General features: G+C 41.0%; 1 protein-coding gene across 2 annotated transcripts in view; it reads right to left on the reverse strand.

Moving 5' to 3' along the window:
• Positions 1-5519, reverse strand: part of LOC134575834 (membrane-spanning 4-domains subfamily A member 15-like) — a 170320-nt gene extending 164801 nt beyond the window's left edge. The window contains exon 1 of one of the 2 annotated variants that reach the window (XM_063435268.1): positions 5417-5519. The gene's annotated coding sequence lies outside the window, so the exon portion shown is untranslated. The remainder of the gene's footprint in view (positions 1-5416) is intronic. The other variant, XM_063435269.1, reaches the window with a different exon arrangement.
• Positions 5520-6000: the final 481 nt, after the last annotated feature.

The raw sequence follows: 6000 nt of genomic DNA on the forward strand, positions 1-6000 counted from the left end.
GGCGAGGAGGAGGCCCGCTGATCTTTTGAACTCTATTGTGGATATCATGTTTAGGATTTTCCTGGTGTTATCCGAGCCCTGATGGCCTCGTATAAATCCAGATTGGTCATTGTGGATTATTTTCTGGAGGAGGGGGGCAAGGCGGTTACTAATCAGTTTCGCGTATAGCTTAGCATCTCCATTTAATAAGGAGATGGGCTGAAAGTTTTTGCATAGTGTAGGAGGTTTGCCTGGCTTGGGGAGGGTGGAGATGTGAGCCAAGAGCATTTCCTTTGGCAGTGCACCTTCTACGGCACATTTGTTTACTAGTTGTAGGAGTAGTGGCGCTATGGTGAAGGAGAAGGTTTTGTTCATTAGACCGTCGGGCCCGGGTGATTTGTGTGCTGGAAGTTGTGAAATTGCCGTCATGAGTTCATCAAGGGAAAAGGGTTGTTTCAGGGGTATTAGGTCATCCTCCGATAGTTTTGGTAGGTTTAAGTTGGTTACAAATTTGTCTATCTTGTCTTGGGTCGGTATTATGATGTTAGGGTCATTTTTAAGATTATATAATTCACTGTAATATAATGCAAATTGGTCTACAATGTTTTGAGGGTTTGTTATTTTTTTGCCCTTACAATCGTTTAGGAAGGCAATCCTGGAGGCGACATTCTTTTGTTTTAGTTGCGATGCTAGGATAGCACCCGCTCTGTTACCACTTGTGAAGAAGTTATGTTTAATTTTCCAGAGTAGGTATGTTGTTTTGGCCAGTTCGATGTTTTTTAATTTGTTTTGGAGGGCTAGTAGTTTTGTTTTCGTAGTAGATTTTGGCTCTCTTTTATTAGAGTGTGTTAGTGTTTGGATATCTTCTAAAAGTTAAGTGTATTCCGCGGTTCTCTGTTTCTTAGCATAACTGGCATGCTTTATAAAGCTGCCCCGTATGACCGCTTTGTGCGCTAGCCAAATTTGTTCAATGGAAGAGTCAGCGGTTGTGTTTTCAGCAATGTAATTCTGTAGATCTTTTGTTATTTGGGAAACTATAGAGGTGGTCCGTTAGGAGAGATTAGTTGAGTCTCCATGTGCCTGACCCTTTGTTAGTAAATGATTCCTTGAAGCTAAGTGTGATGGGAGCGTGATCGGACCACGTCATTACCCCAATTGTAGTGTCTTCTATCTGGGGCATTGATGTAGCAGGAATGAGGAATCTATCTATTCGCGAGTAGCTGTTATGAGCCATCGTATGGCATGTATGGTCTATTTCTGTTGGGTGGAGAATGCGCCATGGGTCTACCATGTGGTTGGCTGCGAGAGTAGAGCATATTTTGGTTGTAAGTGATGTTCTGTGTTTCAGCGTGTAACTGGCAATCTGTGCAGTGGTGGAGTCAATTCGACTATCAAGTAAAAAATTGGTGTCGCCTCCAATGAATACCTCCCCATGTTTGTACATATCTGTTAGTGCTAGGATCATTTGCAAGAATTCATTTTGATTTTCATTTGGACTGTATACGAGGTATATGGTGCATTGTTTAACATACATTGCAAAATTAAATATCGGACCTTTTTATCACTTATTTTCCGCACCAGTGAGAATGCGATATCTTTACTTAATAGAGTGGATACTCCCCTTTTTTTTTGCTAAGTAACATGTGTGGAAATCGTGTGGATACCATTTCGAGGAGAATTTGGGTCTGGAGTTCCATGTGAAATGGGTCTCCTGAAAGAATGCAACCTGGGCCCCGCATTTCTTAGCTTCCTGCATGGCCAGTCGCCGTTTGTTAGGGGAGTTAAGCCCTTTGGCATTTAATGACGTAATTTTGATTACCATTGGTTTAGTGTGTGATGTGCTAAATATTTGCATTTCAGTATTGGTACTGTTACGTTTGGCCTGTCTGGAGCCAGCGGGTTTTGTGGTCCCAGGTATCCCAAGGTTTTGGTAAACTAGCATTGTAGGTGTTTTCTGTTGAGTCGACACACTCAGTGGGGGGTAGGGCAAGGGAATGAGGGAAAAACTATATACAGTGTTCCGTAAGTCACTTCTCAGTGACATATGGCGCTCTAGGCAACGGAGAAATAGGGCTACTGGAGCCTTGGGGGTATACCTCTCAGGGCTAGAGTACTGAGGCTTTTGGCCTTCTAGTAAACCTTTCAATGTATCCTAAGGTAAATAAAATTTGTACATATAAACCAAAAACATAAAATTGGTGTAAACCTGTACGATAAGTCCATGTGAATATTGGTGGTGTGGCATCGTTCTGTGGGCCTTTCAGGGTTGTGATGACTCTGGATCGGCCGTTGTGCGAGATGCTCTGGGCACTTGTGACCAGTCTTTGGAGAGCGTCTTTGGAGCCTGGGTCGTTGCTTGTTTTTTCCGAGGGCTGCTGGATGGGAGCGGTATGTTCTTGCAGTATTCTTTTGCCGTCTTCTGGATTCATAATGGGTTTGTCAATGCCGTTTCTTTTGATCAGAAGTTTTGCGGGGAAACCCCACTTGTAGGGGATATTTGCGTTTCTCAGTGCTTCTGTTATAGGTGCAAAAGTACGGCGTTTGGTCATGGTTGCTGAGGAGAGGTCTGTAAATAGCTTGATGCTGTTGTATGGTTCCGGCCATTTACTCGTGGTTCTGGTAGTTTGCATAATTCTGTCTTTGACAGTGAAATGATGGACTCTGGTTATGGTGACCCTTGCGGTGTCAGGGGGAAGGTGTTTTCTCAGTAACTGAGAAAACTTTGTCACTCTGAACACTTGTGGAAGGGAATGACAGCAACCTAAGGCCTAGCCTCACCTGACTTTTTTTTTTTTTTTTTTTTACTATTAAGAGGCTCTGTAGTAGGGGGAAAAGTAGGTTCTGAATACAATGCATTTTATTAACTAGTTTTTCTTTCCACATTGGAAGGGTATTACTATGCATGTCAAAATTGCCACTTTATTCTTTTCACAAATAGTAGCCAGCATGAACTCTAGACTGGTGTCCAGAATTTTCCCTATATTACCTTTCAATTACTCCTTTAACCTCAAGATATAAAGCTATTGCTTCTGGATACAGCCTGCCTCCTACCCAACCGACATATTAAGCGTGTCTTGCAGAGCTGCCAGAATCTGAGCTGAGATGTCCAGCTGATCCATACCCTTAGCTTGGAGCAAAAAAGATTTGTAACCTACACTGTCACTGCTTGTACCACCCGCTTTGTCTGCTGCTGCACAAGGGATATTTGGCTGCCACCAATGAGCCATTTGGGACAAGAAAGGGTGCTGCGCGCTAGGGGAAAACTCCATATGTCTATGGTGAAGTGTCCGCCTTCCGTAGACAGCTTTTTCCTTTGAAAGTCATTAGCACAAACAGTACAGAGAGAGTATTCTATTCCTACTAAATGTTGTTCGGAAAGGCAGGTGATAATTTTGAGCTCAAGTCTGTATGGCTTTGATGACTAGTTTGAGCATAACCCTAGCACTAGGAGAGTGTGCTGCTGAGCCTTCCCTCTTCTCAACATAACATCTTTGAGATGTGTGCGGAAATGATTGCTCAAATGTCCCCAAACTGTTCCCCTGTTAACCTCCTTGGCACGCAGCCTGCACTTTGCCAAACACACATCTCCTACATTATAAAAATGATCCACACTTTTCCTGTGTGCTCTAGACCTTTTACTGCTTGACATGAAATGGGGGATTTAATACTGCTGTTCTGTCCCTGGCTCATTGAACTGCCACTGCTGCTTCATAATGTGCTTGTTTTGTAGCACTACCTGCATTCTCGTGGTGCTAATTGCTTTATTAAACGCAATACTTGAATTTAGAAGAGATTAGGATGGGAAATGGTTGAATTTCTCATACAGACAATACAACTTAGTTAAACAGAAAAGAAAAGTAGGTGCACTTAATGAACTGGAATATGCTTTCAGTGCACAAATTATATTACAGAAAAAAAAAACTTTTTTATATAATTGTTTACTTTTATACATTTACTTTAAAAAAAAAACAAAAAACCTTTTTTTTCTTTTTTTATGTCAATGCATAGAAACATGAAACATGGAATGTGACGGCAGATAAGAACCAATTCGGCCCATCTAGTCTGCCCAGTTTTCTAAATACTTTCATTTGTCCCTGGCCTTATCTAATAGTTAGGATAGTCTTATGCCTATCCCACGCATGCTTAAACTCCTTTACTGTGTTATGCAAAACAGTTAAAGGGTAACATCAACCGCCAGGACCACTTGAATGATTTGAAGTGTTCACCGTGGTAGGAGTCAGTTTGTGCAGTGTTTCAGCTTGAAAAAACATATAGATACCTGGATTCTGTTTTTTCAGTTCCTACCAGTTACTTAGATTTGGACTTCATCCTAACAAATAGGTCACATTTAGGAAGCTTTTGGTGAGCATTTAGGTTAGTTTCTATATCCTATAGTGCATTTTACCAAAGAGTGCTGCTAATGGATACACTGGCTATATAAAGTCTGCCTGAACATCACAGCATGTGTTTAAAAGTCTGACTCTAAGTCCACACAGACACTTGTCCCTGTCAAGGCATGTGACATTGATTGCTGTTACCTGTGCATTTTGACACATGAGCAGGCTTCTTTCAGAAAATGGAAGGTAATATAATACTGTTTATCATCTTGCTTATCTAACTAAACATATGAGGCCAAGATAGGCTCTCATAGAGACGGCAGATATGTGACGGCAGATAAGAACCATTCGGCCCATCTAGTCTGCCCAATATTTCAAAATACTTTTAATTAGTCCCTGGCCTTATCTTAAGTGTAGGATAGCCTTATGCCTATCCCACGCATGCTTAAACTCCCTCACTGTGTTAACCTCTACCACTTCAGCTGGAAGGCTTTTCCATGCATCCACTACCCTCTCAGTATATGTGTCCACTATATGCTTTATGTGTCAGTTACTGTGAAGGTATGCTATCCAGTATAAATATAATTTTAATTATGTATTGTATTTTTCTGCCTAGGGTGTGACCGTCCGTCAACTATGTTTCCTCTTCTTTCACTTTTTTTCTTTTCTAACCTGCATATCTATATTTCCTATGCTCACCAGTTCATTAGCTCAACTACTTACTAGTTGTTTAATGATACCTGTCCTAATCTCAGGGGACTAAGTCTCAGGGGACTGATGTTCTTCTACCTTCTCTTTAACCCCTTAAGGACCAAACTTCTAGAATAAAATGGAATCATGACATGTCACACATGTCATGTGTCCTTAAGGGGTTAATCATTTGTGGGATGTCTCCTGTATAGCGTGATTGGTGGCACCATACTTTGTACTAAATCTGAAATATCAATACAATGTTAATTATATATATATAAAAAAAAATATTTGTAAATGAACAGGTTTAGTGAAATATCAGAGTATCAGTTTGTATTTGGTAATATATGCTTCCAATTTAGTATTTGCATAACTATTGCTACTTTATCTTTAAAGAGGAAAATACATACTTACTGTTGATGTCTGTCCGTGCTCCTTTATGTTTCTGTTTCTGTCTCACACGTTTCCGTATCAGCAGGTGTGCTTTTAATTCCTATAACTGTGTTCCGGTAATACTGACGTTTCTCAAATTACTGCATCGTAGCTTCTACATTGTTATGCTCTTTTCCCCCAGTTTGACATCTTTTGCCAAACTTGTTGAACTTGTTTACTTGTTGAGTTCAGAAAATCAGCAGTCATGCACAAGTTGAGTTTTAGCAAATAATATGTCAGGGGTACGTAAAGCAAAAGTAATGGAAATTTTCAAGAAATTCACTTTAGTAAATAATCCTGTGTGTGTCACCAACATTGCATCTTTGATCAGGAGCACGGTCAGGTGCTACAGCTCTTTAACAGTGCAATTGTTCCATTCTTAGATTGGCAGGGATGGGAGTTAGCGAGTTCAGGACAACACCATCCAACTTAAATACAGCAGCAAGGAGAGCGCTAGGAGCTAACAGAGGGAGAAAAGGGTAGAGAAATAAGAGAGTCTGGATCTCCCCTAGACTCCTATTAGCCTTAGCCAGCAGCCAGATCCCACTAGACCCCAGGGAAG

Source organism: Pelobates fuscus, chromosome 10 (genome assembly GCF_036172605.1).
Source record: "Pelobates fuscus isolate aPelFus1 chromosome 10, aPelFus1.pri, whole genome shotgun sequence".
Taxonomy (NCBI): Eukaryota; Metazoa; Chordata; class Amphibia; order Anura; family Pelobatidae; genus Pelobates; species Pelobates fuscus.